This window comes from Pistacia vera, unplaced genomic scaffold (assembly GCF_008641045.1).
Source record: "Pistacia vera cultivar Batoury unplaced genomic scaffold, PisVer_v2 Contig785, whole genome shotgun sequence".
In the NCBI taxonomy this organism is placed as follows: Eukaryota; Viridiplantae; Streptophyta; class Magnoliopsida; order Sapindales; family Anacardiaceae; genus Pistacia; species Pistacia vera.
The window spans coordinates 96120-108741 of NW_022196651.1; the positions used below are offsets into that span (position 1 = coordinate 96120).

The 12622-nt window shown below is 34.2% G+C and overlaps 1 pseudogene; it reads right to left on the reverse strand.

Annotated features, from left to right (window-relative positions):
* Positions 1-6800: 6800 nt before the first annotated feature.
* LOC116116826 lies at positions 6801-7903 on the reverse strand (annotated as a pseudogene).
* Positions 7904-12622: the final 4719 nt, after the last annotated feature.

Below are 12622 nucleotides of genomic sequence, written 5' to 3' on the forward strand. Positions count from 1 at the left end.
GGGGCTAGTTCCCAGGTTGACCAGTCCAACCGGTTGGACCGGTTGGCCTGACTGGTATACAACAGACACATCTATGAACAATTTTATCATTCCTTATAAGTTTAAAAACTTGCAAATACACCTTTAAAATTTAATGAGTCCTTGTAAGTTTGAAATAAAGCAAACGAACCTGCAATTTTTATTATTAATTATTTTTTTCTCTCTGCCCATCACTTTCATTTTTCTCATTTTTTCTCTCTCCCTGTCATTTTCTTCTTTCTTCAATCCCTTTCCCCTCTTTCTTTGTAACTTTTTTTTTTTTCTCTTCTCTTCTCTTTCTTCTTCCTTCCTCTTTCTCTTCGTCTCCTCTTCTCTTTCTTCTAATCTTCTTCCTTACTCTTTCTCTTCGTCTCCTTTTCTCTTTCTTCTTCCTTTTCCTCCCCTTACTTCTTCTTCTTTACACGGTAGATTTTAGAGTAAGTGAAGAAGAATAGAAAATGAAAATAGAAGATGCAATTTGGTCTTTGGAGATGAAAATGGTATTGAAATGAAATGGAGAATGCTTGCTGGCTCAATGAAATGGAGAATGAAATGATGCTGCAAATCTGGTTTAGGAATTAACCCCAAAATAGTGAACCGTTTTAAGCTTTGGACCGGTCAAACTGGCGATTTTGTACTATTTTACAGTCTATTACCGGTCCAAAGCGTGTTTTATGTTATTTCTGGTTTTATGTTAACTCGAACCTGAGTTAAAGCTGGGTCCCGGTCGAACTGGTTAGACAGGCCGGTTTGGTTCGGGTTTTAAAACAGAGGCTTCACCCAACGAGAGGGTTTCGATTATCAGGAAACCTTCTCTCCAATGGCCAAACATGTTACCGTTAGAGCCTTCCTCTTTGTTGCCTCCCACCATGATTGGCAACTATATTAAATGGACGTCCATAATGTCTTCCTCCATGGGGACCTTGATGAGGAAATTTACATGGATTTACCACTTAGACTTCACAATCAGTGGGAGAATCTTGTATGTAGATTGCGAAAACCCTTATATGGTTTAAAACAGGCACCACGACAATGGAATGCAAAGTTTACATAAGCTTTCACAGCCATTGAATTCACCCAATCCAAACATGATTATACCCTACTCTCCAGGCACCAAGGTAAGTCATTCCTTAGTCTTATAGTCTATGTTGATGACTCCTCATTACAGGAAATGATGAGAATGCAATCAAAAAATTAAAGGAGTATCTCCACAAGACATTCTATATGAAAGACTTAGGGGGACCAAAATATTTTCTTGGCATTGAGATTGCTCGCTCTCCAGAAGAAATATCCCTCAGCCAACGAAAATATGTTTTTGAACTCATATAAGATTTTGGGTTAGCAGCATGCAAGCCAAGTGTCACTCTTGTGGAACAGAACATTAAGCTCACCACACAAGAGTATGATGAAAAGATCCAAGATTCTAAGATAGACCCTTTATTAAAAGATAGCACCAGTTACCAATGACTTGTTGGAAGACTCATATACCTCACAATGACCCAACCAGACATCAACTACGCAGTACAAATTCTCAGCCAATTTATGCATGCTCTAAAACAATCTCAAATGGATGCAACAGTAAAAGTACTTATGCACTTAAAAGGTTGTCAGGGTTGGGACTTCTCTTATCGAAAAAAGAAGACCTAAACATCACTGCGTACTGTGACTCAAACTGGGGTTCATGTCTAATGACAAGAAGATCCCTCACTGGTTTCTGCATTAAACTTGGAAAGTCTCCCATTTCATGGAAAACCAAGAAACAAACCATAGCATCTCTCTCGTCAGCAGCGCAGAATACAAAGCAATGGCTAAAACCACATGTGAGACACATGGATTCTTGGTTTATTAAAGGATCTAAATTTGAAAATGGAAACACCAGTCAAGCTATAGTGTGACAACAAGGCAGCAAATGACATTGTGGTTAACCCAGTTTTTCATGAAAGAACGAAACATATAGAGATTAACTGCCACTTTGTTAGAGACAAAATACAATAAGGTATGATCAAAACAAAGCATATCCAAACCACGGATCAACCAACAGATATATTCACAAGCCCGCTATGTTAGAGACAACATTCACATCTATTAGGCAAACTCAGAGTTTATGACATTATAAACCATGAGCATAAGGGGGAGTGTTGAAATTTGGATGATTATATGCACAATCAGCGTCCAAATTATGTAGAGGATTTGGTGTGATCAAGATTAAAATATAATTAGTAACATTATATTATTTCATTCTGTATGGTGATTCTGTAATTATTCCATTTATTTGTTTCCTTACAAGATTACATTCTACTTGTATAATTGTAACCCTGATACATGAAATACACAACAAAAACTTTACATAAATTCTTCTTTACATTGCTTTATTTCTCTTAGCTAGGCATTCTCTGCAACTTGTTGCTACTCTTGCCTCTATAATCTCTTCTCAGCATTCTTCGGTAGTTCAACTACAACTTTTGCCACTTCCTTTCCACATTGTAACATTAATATTTTTCATATTGTTTATTAAAAGCTTTCTTTTTTTCTTCGTATTGAACAAAAATATGAAATTTTTGGAATTTAAATTTGTTATAGGAAATTTCTTATTTAAAGAAAGAATAATTGATATATAATTTAGACTAAAGTAACCTTTAGGATGTGTTTGGTTGAGGGTGATAATCTTCTATTAGTGAGGTAATGTCATCTTATATTACTTTATTATCACGTTTGATTGTCAAATAATATAAGATTTCGGTAATCTTTCAAAACCAATAGTAATTATTGTTGGTTATATAGGAGGTAATTTGACTACCTCCATTCTTCTAGGTATTTTAAGATTACATGATAATCTTATTTTTGTTACAATTTTATCCTTAACTATTAAAATTTTTGGACAATAATGCCCTTATTTTGAAAACAATTTACAAATATTTCATGGACTATTTCATCCTTATATAAAAAAATTTAGAATATAAATACCCTTGAACTTAAACAAAATTACCCAAGATTGGTGGCCGAATCCGACCGCCAGTGTCGGAACGGCGCATGACCAACCGAATCTGGTCAGAAACGACCAGAACTTTGGTTTAGTTTGTTGAATTGTGAAGTTAAATACTGGACGGGGTGTGTTTTAAGAATGTTGTGGAGAATTTTTATTGCACTGATGGGATGGAAATAGAATTTGGCTTGTCTCTAATTGTTTTCTTTATATATTTCTTTATCTGCAAGGTCAAGCTTCTAATGGTTATATTTTAGCAGTAAAATCAAATTTCTAATATCAATTCTGTGAAGATGAAGTAATGTACCTTTTCTTCAGAGGTTATGGGGGCCCATAACCAGTTTATTTCCGTAGTTTGCTTTCTGACTTGGATATATTCCTGGAGGACAAACTTACTGTCTAATTGGAAAATATGCACTGCAGCCAGTTATTTCCAGAGTTAAAAAGAGTCTTTCTTTGAGATTGCTTAAAGAGTTTATGTGGGTGAGCATGTACCTTTGTCAGGCACTGGATTAGCAGCTAAGCACTTGGGATTTCACTGTGATTAAGGATTTTGCACCAACGTTTTTGGGTTACCTACATGTAATGCAGGGAAATCATTGTAGATAGACAAGTCTGTGTAGCTTCTTGCAAAAATTTAGGTGACAAACATTCAGAATGACAAAGCTTCTTCCAGATAACATTGTTGTCGCTTTTAAAATGTTACTCAGAAGTTCAGAGTGTCGGTTTCAAATTGTTACGCTTGAGGTTTTAAGGTAGAACTAATTGGAGCAAATGTGAATTGATAACTACCAGTTGAAAAAAATATGATACTAAGCCACAAAGTCGGTGTTTGCAAAAGATGAAAGCATGAAACTAGCACAAGAATTGGTAACTTGCAATCTGACGAGCTTCATTTTCTTCAGATTTTAGTACCTTTGACTCAAGTGTGATATTTTGCTGGCTCTGGGATGGATCACTGAGATTGTGTATTCTGTGGCAGTAGATCATATGAATACAACTCATACGAGCTTGTACTATATACTTCTTTTCAGAATAACCATTGACACAAGCTTGTGCCATGCTTGCAAGAACAGCAGTTTCCACTTCAAGGCATAGTTATGCTCATCCTTCAGAAACTACAGATGCATACCGGGAATGAAGCGGTAAATGACAGGAATTTCCCGTAGCAACTGACTGAAGCAAGGCTTCCTTCATCGGTAATGCATCAGGGAAACCTCAAACAGGTATGCCAACATAAGTGTCTTTGGACTAGAAACAGCCATTGTTAGTTTCTTGTACATAACCATATTTCTGCATATTCCAAGAAACTTCCTTGACAAAAGCGAAAACACATGGATTCTTTGAATCCTCAACTTGACCAATAAGCCAATGACGAGCCCAGTCTATATTTATCCCCTTATGATTTTTAGGGACTATTGGGATGCGTTCGGGACATGGGAGTGGAATATACTATTTTTTGGGGTTAGGACATGACTCTATTGAACTGGACTATATATAGTATGAATAATACTATATTTACCGACCCAAATACTGATTTTTATATACCGACTCACTATCCAACAACCCAAATCTGAAAATTTAACTCAAGTCGGTATGTAAAATCTGTGGCTGAGTCGGTAAGCCTAGCATCACTGATATAGTATTGTCTGTTGTTTGGTATGACAGGGCCGGCTTAAGGGGTAGGCAGGTGAGACAACTGCTAGGCCCCAAAAAATGGGGGCCAAAATTTTTTATTATTATTATTATTATTTTTTTTGAATATCTTATAAAAATAAAAATGGTTTATAATTTCTTATCTAAGTCAAGGAACCCCCCCAAAAAAAGCCAAAAAAGTCCAAATTTATTATAAACTTTTTACATATATTCTCACCCAAAGTTTAACCAAATAGCAAGTTTGTATCTCTAGTTTTATATATTCTAGTTCATACCCCTAAATTAACACATTGAATCTCTTTTAACAATGGAAGACTAAAATAGTTATTTACATATCTCAAATTACTCACCCCTAATTCAATCCCAAAATTTGACATTCACATAAATCATCTCCAACCTTCTTCTGCCGCCAGTGGTTTGGAGTTAATTTCGGTCAATTTTGGTTCCGGTCGATTTTCTCATCAAAATCGACCGAAATCATCATTTTATCATTTCCCAACCTTGATAGCCCTCGATTTGACTAATTTTTTATGAATCTCGCAACCCAACTCCACCACAGGACAACCATTTTCAACCTTTTTGGCATGTACTCGACATTGTTGGCCTTCCCCGACACCACCATCTTCCTCCCCTCAGCCCTCTCACCAAAACTGCTATCATACCTTATTTGTTTACTTTGCCAATCGTCGGCCATCGATACCTTTTGGGCCGTGACTTCTCAAGCATTTTCTTATCAATCTTGGCATTGGAAATTACCCATTTCACCACCCATCACTTCTCCAACATCTACTCTCCAAAACCCCCCACCAACCTAATCTTGTTAGCCTGTCGGTTGCTGTTTTTCATCTCAAAATGTAAAAAAAAGAAAATAATAATAATAATAATAATAATTTTTTTAATATATGCTCATATTATTAGAGGGCTCCAAAGTAACTCCTGCCTAGGGTCACAAATGTTCTAGAGACAGCCTCTGGGTATGAGATTGGACTATGAATAATCCTATCCAATATTTGGCGTAATATGAGACTAGATTATGCATAATTTTTTTTTTTTTAATACAAAATAAACACTAAGATTTAAACTTTACAATGACCTTAAAAACAACTGACCAAAATGAGACATGTGATTTGCTTGCTCTGTTTGCTGTGATTTTTAGATCGAGACAACAGAAATTGATATAAAGGAGATCGTTATGTTACAATGTTTAATTTTGATAGGAATTCAGAAGTGACCCAAGAGGACCCATGGGCCATGGTTATGGGTGGGACCGGCTACTAGTCCCATTAGTTTTGGACTTTTGTTATTAACTCTTTATTGTTTTACTCTTTATCTTATAAGGATTAAAATTATGTTATAATTCTAAAAAAGAATTAGTTAAATCAATTTAAACATTATTAATTTAATTTTTAAATAAAGCCATTAGAATTTTTTGAAATAATAATTTATTTAGCTCTCATTTTCAAGATAACTTTATATATATATATATATATAACTCTTTATCTTATAAGGACTCTAAAATTAGATTCTAACTATAAAAAATAATGAGTCTATTCAATTTAAACATTATCTATATGTTAATAACCTTAATCCCATGAGGTCTGATACCACTAAATTTTAGTTGTTACAATAAACGGTAAAATTATAACTTGATAATATTTACTAGCTCATAAGTCATATCAGTGTAAATTTTAATGGCTCATAAAAGTTTATTAAAGGTAGATAAATTTTTGTTTTTTCGAAAACCTTAAGGAGATTTTTTTTATTATATCATACCTCAAAGGGCATTAATGTCATCAACTCTTGATTTAATTTTTAAATTTAGCCTATAGAGTTTTAATATTTGTTTTCTTTTTACTCTTTTATCTTATAAGTACTCTAAAATTATATTCTAATTGTTATATATAATTAATAAATCAATTTAAACATTATTTATTTTATCAAGGGTGACTATTAAAATTTGTAGAGATAATTTATTATTTAGACCTGCTCATTTAAAAATATTTTCTATATTAATTTATATTAGTTTTGATTTACATACATAGCTCCAAGTAGTTTGAGTTTTTTTTTTTTTTTAATTTAATTAATCTCTATTTAATATAAACAACTACATATTAACATATACTAATTAACAATAATACACTTATTATTCACCATAAAAGTGGAGAAGCATGATAAGCACAATTACATTTGAGTCCCTCATAGAGTCATAGAGTCTCGACAGAGCCCCATCAATCAATCTTTTTTGAAAAGCACCCTTGATGAAATTGGGCTTCTCTTGTTTTACTTCTTCACTATTTTGTCGCTTTGAAAAGCAGTAAACAGGGGCCTGCCAATTCTCATCCTCAAGCAATGCCCCCACTTCAAATGTCATCACATGAGCTTCTTTCCCTGCAAATTATTAAAAAAAAATAATAATAATATAATGCAACGTTTGATATAGAATTAATATGCGGTTTTTACATTTTTAACAATAAGAAATACAAAAAAAAATGTTATTAATAATGAGTCAAAATGTTTTTGAAAACAATTTACGGGTACAACCTAAAAATCAATGTAAAATAAAAATGCTATTAAAAGTTGTTTTCATACTTTTCAAAAGTTTTAATCTAAAAACAGTTTTTGAATGTCTTTACGGATACAAAACAATGTTACGAACTACTGTAAAATCAAAGTCGTTTTTACAATTTTCTATAGCTTTTAATCTATAGAAATATTTTCCAACATATTTTTAATTATTAAAATTCAACTAAAAAAGTTAAAATCATACATTAATTTTTTAAAATTATTTTCTGATAAAAAATAAAACACACCATAAATTAAATCTTAATTTAATTGAGAAAAAATTGATTGAATACATACCAGTGTAGAATACCCAACAAACGGGTCTCTTAGTGAAAACATCTTCATAGTACCAAAGAAACCCAACTTTTTGCTAAACATTACAAACAAACCCATTCACGTGTCGCTGTCCCAGACACTCCGCTCCCTCGAGCCAGTTCGGCCGCAATATCCCCACCTCCAGCTGCACACTTCGGCACTCCTTCCCTTCCAACGAGTAAAAAAACGACATCCCATTGTTCCATTCGGGGTCGTAAAGGAGGCCACCCATTGGCTCCGAATTATGTTGAAGTTCCGGCCATTGGGCCAATCGTACCAGAGGTCGATCATCTGGAGAGTTTCGGTGAAGTTCATGAAGAGGATCGCATGGAATTGCGGCGAACATCGCGACACAATTGGGTCCAAGGAGGAGAGAGTAGAGGAGGAGGAGAAAAGGATGATGAGGGTGGAGAAGAAGAAGATGGATTATGGTTTGGTCAGTGACACAGCTAACGCCATGTTACTTCACTTGACTGTTTGAGTATTTCTTTTTTTACTGTTTTTTATCATGAGAGAAAGAGACGCGTGGTATGGGGATATAATTAATAAGAAGTGTGGGACCAATGGGCCCACGTTTTTAAGAGACTTAAATACAATAGTTTTTATTTTAAACACCCTCTGCAAAGTCATTTAATTTTAAGTGCATTCTAAGTTTTCAGAAACTATTAAAAACACTTTTATAATTGTTGATAATTCACCTGAAGCAGGGGGATTTTTTTTTAATAATTTAAAAAATGTTGTAAAAAAGGAGGGTGGCCATCCACCGCCTTTGTTACTTGAGGGGGTGAAATTAGGGGTGAATATTGAGTCAAGTAGCTTGCGAGCTACTCGAACTTAACTCGATATTGGCTCGAACTCGACTCGACATTAGTCGAGTCAAGTTCAAGTTTGAGTAGTTAATCAAGTTGAGATCATAGTAGAGCTCGAACTCGATTTGTTCGTAAGTATTTTTATGCTCGATGGTTAAGTTGATAGTTTTTAAAGTAATAGGGGTCATATGTAATTTAAGAGTGATAAAATTTGCAAATCCATCCCTGTTAGATGAGCTCGAAATCGAGTTCGAACTCGAACTCGACTAAAACTCGATTATACAAACTCGATTTCTAATTTCAAGTACTGAGTTCAAGTTCGAACTTGATTTCTCAAGCTCAAACTCGAACTTGGTACTGTAGAGATCGAGTCGAGTTCAATTTACCAGATGCTCAACTCGATTTCACCCCTAGGTGAAATACCCCCCAGTCCCTTTCATTCAAATCAATCCAATTCATTCCAATCAATCCAAAATTTGAAAGGCTTTGAGCAATATCAATTAAGTCCTAGAGTTCTCAATTCTCTTGTTTTGTCCTTTCTCTCTTTTATTTGTTAATTTATTCTTTCATCTGAGTTAATTATTACACAACACGTTATCAGTACGAAAAGCTTAACAAGTGACACGTTGAAAATACGTACTTCGATCCTACATATGTTCTTTAATCTCGTTTCTGCCTTTATGGCTGGATTTATTTATTATTATTAAATTCCGCCTCTATGGTTGGATTTATTTATTATTATTAATTTCCACCTTTATGGTCGGATCCATTTATTATTGTTAAATTCCCCTTCTATGGTCGGATTTATTTATTATTGTTAATTTTTGCCTCTATGGCTAGATTTATTTATTATTGTTAATTTCCGCCTCTATGGATGGATTTATTTATTATTGTTAAATTCCGCCTCTATGGCTAGATTTATTTATTATTGTTGAATATTGTCTTTATGGTCAGATATGTTTGTTCTTGTTAAATACAACATTTATGGTTGGATCTGCTTTTATTATATTTTCGATAAACAACGTCAGTAATTGTGCTTCCATCTCATATGTGATAAATGAACTTGAAGTTCTAAAGTTTGTAAAATAGAGACAAAAAAGAAAAAAAAAAAAAATGGACCTGAAGTTCCATATAATGAAGATGAAGTTCTGTAAACATCCTTACTAACGTAATTTTTTTTTTTAAGGAAGAACTTCGAAATTGAAACATCGATATCCAGTAATGGTGGAGACACTTGTATAGTAGACAGTGTAACAACGCACACCATCCTTCAAGATAGAAAATATTTCTCAGGTTTGACCTTTACTAAGGCTAAAATAAATACCATATCAAGATTTACAAACATAGTTCAGGGCTCCGGAAGAGCAACACTCATGCTACCAAGCGAAACTAAATTAGGTATCAATAATGCTTTATATTCTAGCAAATCCAAAAGAAATTTACTTAGTTTCAAAGATATACGATTCAATAGATACCACATTGAAACTTTAAGTTAAAAAGATGGAGAGTTTCTATGCATCATTGTTAATATTTCATGCCAGAAGCATGTACTGGAGAAACTCCCTGCTTTCTCATAAGGGTTATATTACACATTCTTGAAGAATATTGAAATCTATGAAGTTATAAACTAGAAGTTCATTGATCTTGGACTTTCAAAATTTGGCATGATAGTCTTGGTCACCCAAGATCTACTATGATGCGTATGATCATAGAAAACTCACATGGGCACCCATTAAAGAACCTGAAGATTCTATCACCTAATGAGAGTACTTGTATTGCTTGCTCACAAGACAAATTGACACTTAAGCTATCCATCACTAAAGTTGGACTAGAATCCCCATCATTTTTGCAAAGGATTCAAGGGGACATATGCGGACCTATTCATCCACCAAGTGGACCTTTCCGCTATTTTATGGTATTAATTGACGTATTGGCACGATGGTCACACGTTTGTCTACTATCTACCCATAATGTTGCCTCTGCTAGATTGCTAGCACAAATTATCAGATTACAGGCACACTTTCTAGATTACCAAATTAAAGCAATCCGTTTGGACAATGCTGATGAGTTTACCTCAAAGACATTTGATGACTATTGTACAACAATGGAAATTGATATTAAGCACCCAGTACCACATGTATTTACCAAGAATGGTGTGGCAGAGTCATTTATAAAGTGTATCCAAGTAATTGCAAGAACTTTGTTATTACATGTGCAATTACCGACCTTTGTCTAGGCTCATACTGTTTTTCATGCTTTGGCATTAATTCGCATAAGACCCATTGCATATCATCAATACTCTCTAATACAACTTGTATTTGGACATCAGCCTAATATATCCCATTTAAGAACTTTTGGTTATATTGGGCAAGTTCCAATACACTAAAATGGGACCCCAACATTGTTTGAGAATATATGTTGGCTATGACTCACCATCCATCATTAGATATCTTGAACCCTCAACGGATGATATGTTTACTACACGTTTTGTGGATTGCAATTTTGATGAGAGAATACTTCCTCCTTTAGGGGGAAAGGTAAAGCCTCTTGAAGTAAGGTCTGAACTTTCTTAGAAAGTGAATTTTGAGTCTCATTTAGGTCCTCGTACATCTCAATCTAAAATTGAAGTGCAAGGAATAACACATTTGCAAAATATTGCCAACCAAATGCCTAATGCATTTATAGATGCAACAAAAATAACGGGATCATAAATTCTTGTTGTCGATACACTAGCAAGGATTGATATTACCAATGAAGAATCCATGTGGGCAACGATCAACTCATTTGTTACACACCAAAAGCGTGGTAGGCCTATTGGAGCCAAGGATATTGTTCCTAGGAAACAAAAGACACAGAATCATATATGTGCCAATATTGACAATACTGGAATAATAAACAATTCCACATCTTCTAAACTAACTCCAGAAGAGTTAATAGTTCCCAAAAGGACATAAGCCCCTGAAGAGGAACAAATCCCTAAAGGAATACAAGAACATAAAAATAAATACATTTTTATAAACTATGCTCATAGTAAAAAAATGTGGAATCGTGAGACAACTATTGTCGATAACATATTCTCATACGCAGTAGCTACTGAAATTATGAATGATGAGTTTGAGCCACGTTCTGTTGATAAATGTCGAAAGAGACATTATTGGCCAAAATGGGAAGGGGCAATTCAAGCAAAACTAACCTCCATAGCAAAATGTAATGTATTTGGACATGTAGTCCAAACGCCTGAAAACATGAAACCCGTAAAATACAAATGGGTATTCACAAGGAAACAAAATGAGAAAAATGAGATTGCTAAGTATAATGCCAGACTAGTGGCTCAAGGTTTCCTATAGAGACTTGGAATTGACTTTAATGAGATGTATTCACCAGTGATGGATGCTATCATATTTTGATACTTGATTAGTTTATCAGTCTCAAAAGGACATGATATGTGTCTCATGGGCGTTGTCATTGCATATTTGTATGAGACACTAGATACTGATATCTATATAAAAATACCTGAAGGATTCAAAGTGCCATAAGCAAATAAAAAGAACATGTATTCAATAAAATTGCAAATATTGTTATATGGGTTGAAGCAATCAGGACAAATGTGGTATAATCGTCTCAGTGAATATCAGATGAAGGAAGGATATATCAATGAACTTGTATGCCTATGTTTTTATAAAAAGGTTAGAATCAAGATTTGCAATTATGGCAATATATGTCGATAACATGAACATAATAGGGACTCCTAAAGAGCTCACAAAAGTTGCGAAGTACTTAAAAAGAGAATTTGAAATGAAGGATCTAGGGAAAACAAAGTATTGTCTCGACCTACAAATCAAGATTGTTCAGATGCAGTTTTGCTCCATCAATCAAATTATACTGAGAATATCCTTAAGCAATTGAATATGGATAAATCTCACCCATTGAGTAACCCAATGGTAGTTTGATCTCTTGAATCTAAAAAGGATCAATTTCCTCCTAAAGATGACGACGAAAAGATACTTGGTCCTGAAGTACTGTATCTAAATGCTATAGGTGCATTATTATATTTGGCACAATGTATAAGACCGGACATAACATTTTCAGTAAATCTGTTGGCAAGATTTAGCTTTGCATCAACTCGTTGACATTGGAATGGGGCCAAACATGTCTGTCGTTACCTCAGTGGAACAAAAGACTTGGGATTATTTTATCCAAAGAAATCTGTTAATGATCCTAAATTAGTTAGTCATACAGATGTTGGGTACCTTTTTAACCCTCATAAAGCCCGCTCACA